A 12,485-nucleotide genomic window follows, 5' to 3' on the forward strand; every position below is an offset into this window, starting at 1 on the left:
GTAGAGAGCAAATAGATAATATATGTATATATACATTATATATGTATGTAATATAGGTTTATTATATGTGTGTATTATATGTACACACACTATATATGCATGTATGCATGTGTATTATATATGTATGTAATATCTTTATTATATGTATACATCGTATATAGGCACATATGCATGTATACATATTATATGTATGTAATGTATTCATTATGTATTATATTTATACACAGTATATATGCACATATATAGATATGTATTACATATGTTTATTATATGTATAGTCTATGTGCACTTGTGTGTATATATACATGTTATATATGTACATATAGATAATGTATCTGAATATCATCTACGATATACCAACATCTTGGGCATCCCTAGCTATTACAGATATCTGCATATCAAGATAGATTACTTTCTCTGGGATATACCTCTGTATTTACACATTGTCTCTAACATTAGTATGTAGGTTCCTTGAGGAGTTTACTGTTGCAAATATTACAAATTTGATAATTCCAAATATTACCCAGTGGCTGATATTTGTGAAGAGCACTTGGCACAGTTCTTGGAACATAGTAGGCACTATACAAATGCTTATTCCCCCAAGGGAAGGGAATACGGTTTGTGCCTTCTTTTACTTCCTTCAGTGCTTAGCACCATGCCTGGCACACATTGAACATTTAATTAGATTCTTTTTGATTGATGGGTAGTTTTCCATTTAAGAGTGCAATTGCCTTTAGTCAATCTCCAAGGTCCCTTTCGGTTCGAAGTCCTATGATGTTGGGACAATAAGCTAGAACCCAACAGTAACCGGCAAATGCATGAGTGAAACCTATCAATTCATTTATCCCATCACTGCTTCATCCACTCGTGGTGCCCATCGTGTTCAATGCCCCATGCTAGGCATTATGGAGAATACATCTTCAATTCAATTCAACAAACACTAAGTCCCTACTGGTCCTATTCTGATGATCCAGGAGGGCATGGGGGTCACCAGGACTCTTGCAGATTATGCCAGAGGAGGTGTTATAAATCTGGGAAGGCTTGGAAAACAGGTCCTGTGTGTCTATCCAAGTACCAGCCTCAGATTCATCCCAGAATTTTTGAGCCAGGATAATTCTAAATATCATTTTCATTGTGCTTTAAGGCTTATAAAATGCTTTAAATATACTCTCTCCTTTTTCAGGTAGGTACTATTATCCCCATTGTACAGATGAGGACATTGAGCCCAAAAGAGGTTAAGTGAGTCACCCATGTTCACACAGCCAGCAACTAAAGCAAGATTTACACTCAGGTCTCCCTGACTCCAGGTCCACTGCTCCCACCACTTGAGCCGCCAGTGAAGGCGGGATCACTTGAACTGAATCTTAAAGGTTCTTAGAATTCTGAGAGGCAGAGGTGAGGATGGAGTGTGTTTAAGGTATCGGTGGGAGGATAGGGATAAATTGCGGAGGCAAGAAGGTCAACTGGGGGACAAAAGGCATCAGTCTAAAAGTTAATAAGCCTGGACTGATGGAAATAAGGTTGGATTTGAAGTCAGAAATCTGGGTGGCAGCCCAGCTCTGCCACTTGTCATCTATTATGATTCTGGACAAATCTCTGGGTCTCAGTTTCTTCAATCATATGAGAGTGTTATAAGTGAATTGTTAAGAAGTAAAAGTGGGCTATTAGAGCAGACATAACCACCTCTATTTTGTTCTGTGCTCCCCATTTTCTAGGATGGCCCCAGCATGTACTGCAGGATCAGTTTAGACCAGCTGGCTTCCTTCTAGGTCTTTTCTCCCCACTTTTAATAGCTTCAGAGACTTTCAATCCTCTTCTTCATCTCCTGTAACTAGTGATAGCCAACATTTTTAATAAGTAGCTGTCTCCTCTTTCATGTAATGAATTGGGTATATTATCTGACTAGCTAAATTGGGAGAGACACACACTCCTATCCACTTGCTGGTGGACTGTGTCTCACTGTGAGTGAATGAAGCCACAGTGCCCATCTCCAGCTCAGTGTGGGTCAATTGGCAGTGGCTAGCCAATGACCCCAAAAGGAACTCATGTGAAAGGAGTCAAAATGGATGACCTCTAAGGCCATACTAGCTGACATTGATTTAGAGCTGGAAGGGATCTGTGAGGCCATCTAGTCTGACCCCCTCCCCCTCATTTTACAGATTCTCTGAGACCCAGAGAAATTAAATGATATGCTCAGGATCATATAATAGTCTGAATCAAGATTTGAACTCAGGTCTTCCTAATTCCTCTATCCACTATAGTAGTGGTATCAAAATCAAATAGAAATTGGAGCCACTAATCCATACATAAGAATCTCTGTCGGGTGCATATTGACTTAGTTTTAAAATGTAATCTTATCTTTGTTTTATTATAGGTTATTTGTTAAATTCTATTAATTATTCATTGTTTTACTTGTTAAGAATTCCCCAATTACATTTTAAGCTAGTTCTGAAGAGGTATGGGGGTTTTGGGGTACTCCTACATGCAGAGGTACCCCAAGATCATGGGAGGTTTTGGGGTGCTGAACCCCAAGATTGTGACATGGGTCTGCCTGAATGAATTCAACCCAAATCTTCCAGCCAGAGAACAGTTTATTAAAGATAAATCACATATGTGCCAGGTGACACCTGTGAGGACGAGCGGGCATGAGAAAACCTCAGCCTTTGGGCTTGAGAGATTCTCAGCATCAGAATGGGGGCAAAGGTGAATCTTAAGTACAGAAAGACTGTGGGAGGGATCTAGGAGTGGCCAAGTAGTTTGGGGTGATGGGAGGAAGCGCCTAGGGAGATCTGGATGGGAGTGGCTAGTAAGCTGGGGTGAACAGAACTCCTGGGTCCTGGACCTCTTGGTGCCTAGCTAGAATTAAGGGTGGAAAATGGCCAGGGGTCATAGGAAGGCAAAACAATGGAAGGGAGATTGGGTGTAGCCACAGTGAAAGGCCAGTTGAAGGGGGAGGTGGTTGAGAAAAAGAGCCCAGGGGGGAATTCCATTTGGAAGGTCTGAGAGATTTGAACAGACAATGAGAATAGATAATGAAGGGAACTGGAAGGTAGAAGTTTGCTTTCAAAGGGAGCTGGGACAGTAGACAAACTTCTTTTTAGGGCTAGGGGCAAAGGTGCATTTGAATAAGATCAAAAGGTCTCGGCTTCTGAAACTGAATGAAAATCCTCTTCATTTTGCTTTTGAAGGGAGATAAAGAGAGGCAAACAGGAGCCAGGTTCTTTTCAGGGCCAGGGAGGAAAGAATCATATCAAAAAGGCAAGGCCAAGGCTTTGGAGGGAAGGTAAGGGGAATCTAAAAATTTAAGGGTTTTCAAACTGGATGGTAGGCACAAGACCCTGTCAGTTCAAGCTGTTCTCCCGAATGACCTTGTGTTTGACATGCATAGAGTACCACTATTCCATGATACTCTAAATTCGTGATTTGAAAAATAAAGTAACTTGAGAAGGGAGAAAAAGATTAATAACTAGGGGAAGAGGGGGAGGCTTCCTGGAGGAGGTACCACCTGAGCTGAGCCTTGAAGGAAGCTAAGAATTCCAGAAAGCAGAAACAAGGAGGAAGTTCTTTCCAGGACTTTGGAAAAGCCTGTGCAAGATGCTTGGGCAGAAGACAGAATGCTGAGTTTAGAAAAAAAGCAAAGAGACCTACTTGACTGGGGTGGAAAGTGTGTGCATGTGAATGGTATGATCTAAGATTGGAAATATAGGCTTCCAACAGATTGTGAAGGGTTTTAAATGCCAGCTATGGAGTTTGTGTTTTATGGAGGCAACTAGATGGGTAATGAGAAACTTGAGAGTATGGAAAATCTGAGCCTTGGAAGCTGTTAGCTGTGTGGCCCTGAGAAAATCACTTAAACTCTCTCGGTTTCTATCGAATGGGGATAATAATAGCACCTACCTGCCAGGGTTGTTGTGAGCATCAAATGACATGTGTTCAGTGCTTTGTAAACCATATAGAGCTGTATAAATTTTAGGTATTATTATTCTAGAGGCAATAGAAAGTTTCAGGGAGATATAGATAGATAGATAGATAGATAGATAGATAGATAGATAGATAGATAGATAGATAGATAGATAGATAGATAGATAGATAGATAGATGGATGGATGGATGGATAAATGAATGGATGGATGGATGGATGGATGAACAGATGGATGGATGGATGAACAGATGGATGGATGGATGGATGGATAGATGGATAGACATAGCAAAAGAATGACATAGGCTTGAGCTTTAGGAAGATTATTTTGGCAGCTATGTAGAGGAGTTCTTTCAAATCAATTGAATACCTACCGAGCACCTACTGTGTGTCAAGCACCCACAACTCTATAGGCTACTCAAAAAAAACCCTGTCATCATGAAAACTATTTCAGAAGAAATGCTTTATTATTCTATACATCTATGCATTTTATCTATATTATTCTATATATCCTGTTTGTATAACTTCTCTCTCTTTTATCATTTCAAATTAAAGCCCATATTTCTTTTTCCCTAGTATATCATGAGCTACCCCATGGTTCTTACACAAGAGATTGACTCAGTGTTCTGCGCTTATTCTTTCATTCTTTATACTTATATTCCCAGGTCCTAGCAGAGAATCTGACAAACAAAAGGTGTTTAATAAATACTTGTTGGTTATTTGGCCCACACAGAACTTTTTATTTCAAGATTTGCTTGAACCTGAATAGTGACTTAGAATGTAAACTCCTTGAGGGCAAGGACTGTTGCTTTGTTGTTTTCTTTTTTCTTTTTTTTGTCTATGGATCAGCAGTTGCCAGCATAACTGCTACTTTGTATTTAAATTAAATACTTGTTGATACTATAAAGGAAATGTTTTGTACTGAACCAGGAGGTATTGTAACTTTAAATTTTGCCTAAAGAGGAATTTTGGGAGTTGAGCAGTCTATTAAGAGCTGACATAATCAACTCCATTTTGTCCTGTATTAACTGAGGAGGCTTGGGTTTTGTTTTTGTTTTTGCTATGGGATACCTCAGCATGTATTGCTTAAAGCAAGCTGATTATTTCAATATCTCCTTTCCACCTATAATTGCTTTATTTAAAAAATATATATTAATTAATTTATTTATTTTTAGTTTTCAACATTCACTTCCATAAGATTTTTGAGCTCCAAATTTTATCCCCCTCCTTACCCTCCCCCCACCCCAAGATGGTGGGCAATCTGATATAGGCTCTGCATATACATTCATATTAAACATACTATAATTGCTTTATGACTGAGAAAGAAAACTCAGAGGACTTACATTAGTCTAAGAAAGTTGTCTCCTTTATCCTATCTGATAAAGAAGGAATTATTCCCTTCTAACCAGGACACATTCTTTCCTTTGTAACAAATGATAAGTATACTCTTCTTTTGTTATAAATGCCTTTTCTCTTCTAGGAAATCTATCTACTCAGCAATAAGCACATCTTTTTCTTTACTCTCTCTGGCTCTGCCAGCTTTGAAAAGGAGAATGTTTAAATGTTATCTGCCAAATTATGACACACCTGTCCAGCATTTAATGGGGAAACATGTCACACTCTGAGTAAATAAATTGTAATTTTCCTCTCTTTGTCTTTCCCGTGCTGGCTAATTGGCAGTAGCTGGTTGGGACCCAAAGAGAACTCATGAAACAATTTGAAATACCAAGATGTGATGGAAAAAATAGACATTTTGGTATTTCAAGTCATAGGTTTCTGCCATTTACATAAATAAATCTTGTAGCTATAGAAGGATATGAATAATGAGCCACATTTGCATAGGTTTTTATGATTTCCTTTCCTTATAATACCACTGTGGGGCAATTTATTGCCCATGTGGAGTTGTTGAGGTTTACATGCTAGGGGGTGCTGGGATCCCAAAATCATGACATGTGGGTCCTGCCTGAAAAAATTCAACCCAAGCCTTCTTTTTGAGGTGAGGGGTGAAGGTCTTAGCTTGGGCCCATACCCCATCAGAGTGACTATCATAATCATTCCACACTTAAATACCAAGGTAAGAATTTCTATCTACAAAATAGAACAGAAAAAAAATTATATATGAAAGTACCAATCTCTATTACATACAACTAGCTTTTCCTTTAAGCATATAATAAATTCAGCATGTAACTTTCAAAGTTGTTTTGCTTGCCTGTTTCTTTCTATATTTCCTTCTGTACATTTAAAATGAAAAATGCTTTAATGGCCCTCTTTTCTTTCTTTTCTTCTCCCTCCCTCCCTCCCCTCCTTCCTTCCTTCCTTCCTTCCTTCCTTCCTTCCTTCCTTATTACAACTCCTCCCAAACCTTCACTGGAAAAAAAAGAAGAAAGAAAAACAAAACCATTGTAAGAAATACACATAGTCAAACAAAATATATTCCCACATTTGCCATGTCCAAAAATATCTTATTCTACGCCTTGATTCCATCACCTTTCTGTCAGGCAATTACTTATGTGAAATAACATTATTGCACTATGTTTATTCTCATTTCACAAGTGAAGAAATTAAGGTTAATCAACTAGTATATGATCCCACAACTAGGAAGTGTCATGGCTTGTGTTAGAACTCTGACCCCAAACCTGGGATGCCTCATGCTACCTCTCATGAGTGATGAAAGGAGTATAGTTTGTAGGATACTACTTAGTCTTGGGTTTTTATCCACATAAGACCAAGTGATTTATTTTCTTTTCTATTAATTTATCTATTTTTTTTCTTTTTGGTGAGGCAATCAGGGTTAAGTGACTTGCCCAAGGTCACACAGCTAGTAAGCGTCAACTGTCTGAGGTCGGATTTGAACTCAGGTCCTCCTGACTCCAGGGCCAGAGCTCTATCCACTGTGTCACCTAGCTGCCCCAAATTTATCTATTTTTCTCTCAATTTATATATACACTTAAAAACTGTCCCTACTTACCACACTGAATAAAAACAAAACCAAAAATAAACCCTTATCATAAACTTGCATGTCCAGCAAAACAAATTTCTACACTGTCTATATGTGACTGAAAATGTATGTCTCTCTCTACATTTTAAGTTCATCACCTCTCTGACAAGAGGTGAGTGGTGTTTTGTTTTGTCTTTTAATCTTCTGTCTTCTGGACTCGCTATTTGCATTGAGCAGAGTTCAAGTCTTTCAAAGTTATTTTACTCTATAATATTACTATCATTGTTTAAATGGTTCTGCTAGTTTCGCTCACTTTGCTCTGCATCAGTGCATAGATGTCCTCCAAGTTTTCTCTGAAGTGTTCTTTCTGATGGCACAATAATATTTCATTACATTCACATGTCAGCCATTCCCCAGTAAGAAACCCCCTTATTTTCCAATTTGCAGTCATTACCAAAAGAGCTACTATAAATATTTTTACACACATAGGTCCTTCTCTTCTTTCTTTGTTCTCTTTGGGATGTTGGCCTCATTGTGGTATAGCTCGGCCCAAGGATATCTGCAATTTAGTCACTTTTTGGACAGAGTTCCAAACTGCTTTTCAAATTGGCTAGATCAATTCACAGTTCATGTTTGCCTAAGTGAGTCTATTTTTCAGGAAGATTTAATAATCTAATCTCATAAACTGGAATTTAAACAAAAGCCAGTAACTCTGCCAAATATCTTTCCATGACCACCTAACAATTCCTGCGGATAAGGACATCACATGATTCAACTGAGTGTTGTGGTGGAATTGGAACAGAGAGCTAACAACTAGGAAAATCATGGATGGCTCCATGGAGTAGGTGACACTTAACCTGAGTCTTGAAGAAATATTCTAAGAATTAGAAGTAAGGAGAGGGTGCATTCCAAAGTGTTTAGTGATAGTCTTGTGAACCTTACTGTGGGGACTGTGCATGATGGGGGAATAATAAGAAATGGGGCTGGAAAGGGAGATAGGAACCAGATTGCAGAAGATATTAACTATCACACTGAAAACTTTCTGTTTTTTTTTTTTGTCCTAGAGGCACAAAGGAAGAATAAGTGGTGATTTCTGAGCAGGAGAGTAACATGGTCAGAATGAGAACTCTATCATCCATACTGGTTGTGCTCTCAACTTGACATTCCATCTCTCACCCCTGGGTCTTGTAATAGATTACCTTCCTACCTATTAGGGCCCAGCTTGGGGGCCACCTCTTCAATTCAATTTTAAAACCATCTATTAAATGCCTATTATTGTGCAAGGCAAGACACTGTAAAGAAGAAACAGTCACTGCCCTCAAGGTGCTTGCAATCTAATGGGGAAAGACAACACTCAAAAAGTAGCTGAAAAGGAAGGAAGGGGCGTGGCCACCAAAGGGGTCCATGGAGTTGAAGCCAAGCACAGCTGGTGATGGAAAATGGAGTTACCATAAAGGTTGTGAGCCCTCTATAAAGGAAGGCTTTGGGAGTAGTTTAATTCTCCATCCCTCCAATCAGAGAGGAGTGGCAACTAAGTGTGAGTTGAGAAGGTAAAGTCTTGCATCATGCTTCTCTCCCAGACCATCACCTTCCTGCTCTCCCCACCTTGACTTCTAGGTGAATCATTCCAAATCTTCACATGTCCTCTTCCCTTGAGTCCCCTGCCCCCTTATCACGCTGCTAATTGTGCCCTGCCAAGATCACTCCCACCATCTACTCCCTTGATTCCTATAGATGTGCTGCTGAATGAAAGTGGACAAAACCATCCTAAGTGGATCCATTACAAATTTATGTTGCTTAATCTCAACTGGGCCCTCACTGCTGCTAGGCAATACTTCTATACCTCGCACATCAACTTACCATCCCACTCTCCACAGTGGCTCTTCCGACCTTTTTCATCCCTCTTCAAATCTTCCATGGCTCCCCCTCCCCGAACTTTTTCAGATGAGAACTTTGCTTCATATTTTGCTGAAAAATATCAAAGCCACTTACTGAGAGCTCCCTCTTCTTCCTGCCCTATCTCACATCACCCACATGCCTCTGCCATTATCTACTCCACCCGTCTCACATGATGATGTGGCCTTTATCCTTATTGAGGTCAACTTCTCTAAAGCACAAAATGATTTTATTTCATCTCCATGCACAAGTGACCCCATTCCGTTCTACCTTCTCCAGCAGATTGACCCCCTGATGATCTAATCAATGAACACTTATTAAGTGCCTACTATGTGTCAGGCACTGGGGATACAAAAAGAGGCAAAAGACAGCCCCTGTCCTTGAGCAGCTTACAATCTAACAGGGAAGACGACATGCAAACAAATATACACAAAGCAGGCTAAATACAGGAGAGAGAAGAAAAAATTGATCTGGTGAAGGCACCTATTATAGATGGCCTTTTTGAAGAGTTTAGCTAGAAGAGGCAGAAAAGATATAGGAGGATAGTTAGCTGGGATGGAAGGATCAAGTGAGGGTTTTTTCAGGATGGGGGAGATATGGGCCTGTTTGTTGGCAGAAGGGAATGAACCAGTATATAGGGAGGGATTGAAAATAAATGATAGAGGGGGGATGACAGAGGGGGCAATCTGTTGGAGGAGATGGGATGGAACCCGTTTAACTTGAACAGGGAGAGAGGGATTAGCCTTGGTAAGAAGGCTATTTGTTTCCAAGGCCTATTGCTTTTACCTCTGTAACTTCTATAGAACATGTCCCTTTCTCTTCTCTGTTGCTGCAGGCCTGGACTGTTGCAGGATCTGGCTGCTGGGTCTACCTGCCTCAAGTCTCTACCCACTCTAATCCAACTTCCATTCAGTCACCAAACGATTTTCCTATAGCACAGGTCCGACCATGTCACCTGCAGTACTCAGTAAACTCCAGTGGTTTCCAATCACCTCTAGGATCAAACATAAAGCTTCAGTTTGACATTCAAAGCCTTTCATGACCTACCCCACCTTAGTCTTCTTATACCTTGTTCCCTGTCACTTGGATGTAGTGACACTTACTTCTTTGCCATTCCTTGAACAAGACATTCCATCTCCTGGCTCCAGGCATTGTCACTGGCTATTTCCTTCACCTGGAATACTCTCTCTCCTCATCTTCACTTCCTGGCTACCTTCAAGGCCCACCTGCCCTCGCTCTGATGATTAACTCCTATTTATCCTGGATATAGCTTGTTGAACATAATAGCCAGGAGGGGTTATTTGCAAATAGTTATTTGCACGCTACCCTCCCCCCCACCCCACCAACTGCATTGTGAGCTCATCCAGGGCAGAGACTGTTTTTGGCCTTTCTTTGTATCCCAAATGCTTAGCATGTAGCCTGGCACATAGTAGGCACTTGACTGACTTGGGATTCACACACAAGTTCTCGGATCAGACAATGTGCCACATTGTGTTGGAAGGGGGCTGATTCATTTCTCCTAATATTCTCATTTGTAAAAAATGTTTGCATAGATCCTATAAGCTGACGGTGTCAAAGTGTTTGCTCATATTCATGACGATGACGGTATTGAATTTTTGTGTATATTGCATTTCTTCCACCTACGGCCGTTCAGCTGGCTCCACAGTGTGAAATGGTTACTCTATGGCACCACCTTGGCCAGGATCATCTTCTCCACTGGCCTACCAGAATACTGAAAATGCCAGAATAGCTTCTGTTTCTGGGCTTTGTTTTTCATAGTGATTGAATGTTTCGTTTTGGGTTTTGTTTTGTTGTTGTTGTTGTTGTGATGGTGTTTTTCTTTCTTTCTTTCTTTTTTTTTTTGGTGACTTGACAGTGTCTCAAGGACTCCCTCTGGTGATGGGTTTTCTACATCGAGGTAAGTCTGCTAAACCATCAGGGAAGCAGCGCTAAGATTTTAGGGCATGTTAGGCTAAAGATAAAAACAAAAATGTTATCATTTTCCTCTGAAGCAGTCAGTCTCAAATGGACCCAAAACAGCAATTAAACCACTGTGTTTCTATCTTGTTTCTTTAAGGTGCTAGAACAATCTAGACTTGCCTGGCATTCCATGCAACTTTCCTCCAGTTTCAACATCTGCATTCCCCAAGAAATTATGTAACTCGGTCATACCCAATTGCCTGTCCTGACCATGTGGCAGCAAGATGTGCTGCTGCGTCCAGAGGGGATGGGGCTCTTGTCCTCTCTGTTCCTTTGAGGCTCCTTTGGCTCAATTTTTTCTTGGCTCTTTACACTCTTCCCCCAGAGCCTTGGGGAAAATTACTCAAAACCTAGATTTTGGGCTTGTGCCCAGTATCTTTCCATAATGAGAAGTAGCAGGGTACGTAAGGAACAATATAAAATGGGTATAGAACAGCTATGTATTTCTTCCACATGAACTAAATGCTTAACAAAGGACTTTAATAAGCAGTAACCGTAACGTATGCATTACTCTAGTCTCCAGGGAGGCTGATACTTAAATATCAGGATGTGAAAAACAATTTGTGGGACTGCTGAATTGGCATCTCATCTCACCCTGGCTCTGCACTGTCCAAACAACTCTCTCCATGTCCATGTCTTCTGGCAAGCTGAGCTAAGGGGCCCTTCCTCCCCTCTGGTTATCTTTTGCATGAACATGCTTCCTGTTTCGGTCAGCACTGACTGAGTAACCCTGGATCTCTGGAACTCTTGAATTCACAAGGTTGCTTCCAAGCCTGGAAATATCCATCTCAGGATTGCTGCTCAGTCATGTACACTTAGGGAAAAAATAAAACAAGAAAGGCATCCCCAGGCCCAGATTCAGGCTTACTTAGGCCAGACAATATGTTTTAACTGTCCTGGACTTACAACCAAAAATGCTGCTGAGTTGTGTGGGAGGTGGCAAGAGGACCACACCTTGAGGGAGAGGTTCAAATAGTCCTACCTCAGATGGGGAAGAAAACAGAGAAAGAGGGTAGAATCACTCCCTTCTACAAGTCCACTTCATGGATAATAAAGGAATTGTTTTGTCTTCTCATAGTGCTGAGCACTGAGCCAACTTGTACCTGGAAGTTTCTAGGGAAGCGAGCCAGAGCATGCTCCATGGGATGTAACGCCCCCTACAAGTGCAACAGCTGCACTTGGTGTGTCTTAGTCTAGGACTCAGTGCTGCTGAGAGCTGTCCACCTGCCTCAGACGTACAGAGAATCATTTTCCAGGACATCCAATGCTCTGTACTCAAATACTCAAACGACCTCTTACCTCATACATGTGGGTATCCCATCCCTGCCTGGCCCTCCTGTGTGACTCGTGCAGGGTTTAGTGGGAAGAAAAATGTGTTCTAGGGTAGAGGAAGAGGGATTTGACCTTTGTCAAGATAATAAAGAAGGAAAGAATTTTACACAGAGGAAGGGAAATAGCAACTACACAATTAGTACACACACACACACACACACACACACACACACACATACACATACATAGCAACCCTTCCCCCGCCCCCAGATTTGAGGCTCTCTCTAAAAAAGAGGAAGCTGAATACTCTGAGGAAGAAGGAGAGCTTGTCCTCCCAAGAATGGTGTAGCTGAGAGAAAGAAACTATCAAGTGAGAGATCATGCAATGGGGGCACAGTAACAGAAGAAGGAGAAGAAGGAGAAGAAGAAGAAGGAGAAGAAGAAGAAGAAGAAGAAGAAGAAGAAGAAGAAGAAGAAGAAG

At 40.7% G+C, this 12,485-nt stretch overlaps 1 long non-coding RNA gene across 1 annotated transcript in view; it reads left to right on the forward strand.

Moving 5' to 3' along the window:
* The window catches only part of LOC114024741, a 16,304-nt gene that overhangs the window by 1,561 nt on the left and 2,258 nt on the right, over positions 1 to 12,485 (forward strand). Inside the window, exon 2 of the long non-coding RNA XR_003566945.1 lies at positions 10,629 to 10,670. This is a non-coding gene — a long non-coding RNA (uncharacterized LOC114024741). The remainder of the gene's footprint in view (positions 1 to 10,628; positions 10,671 to 12,485) is intronic.

Source organism: Vombatus ursinus, unplaced genomic scaffold (genome assembly GCF_900497805.2).
Source record: "Vombatus ursinus unplaced genomic scaffold, bare-nosed wombat genome assembly UNPS02014822.1, whole genome shotgun sequence".
NCBI classification, from domain to species: Eukaryota; Metazoa; Chordata; class Mammalia; order Diprotodontia; family Vombatidae; genus Vombatus; species Vombatus ursinus.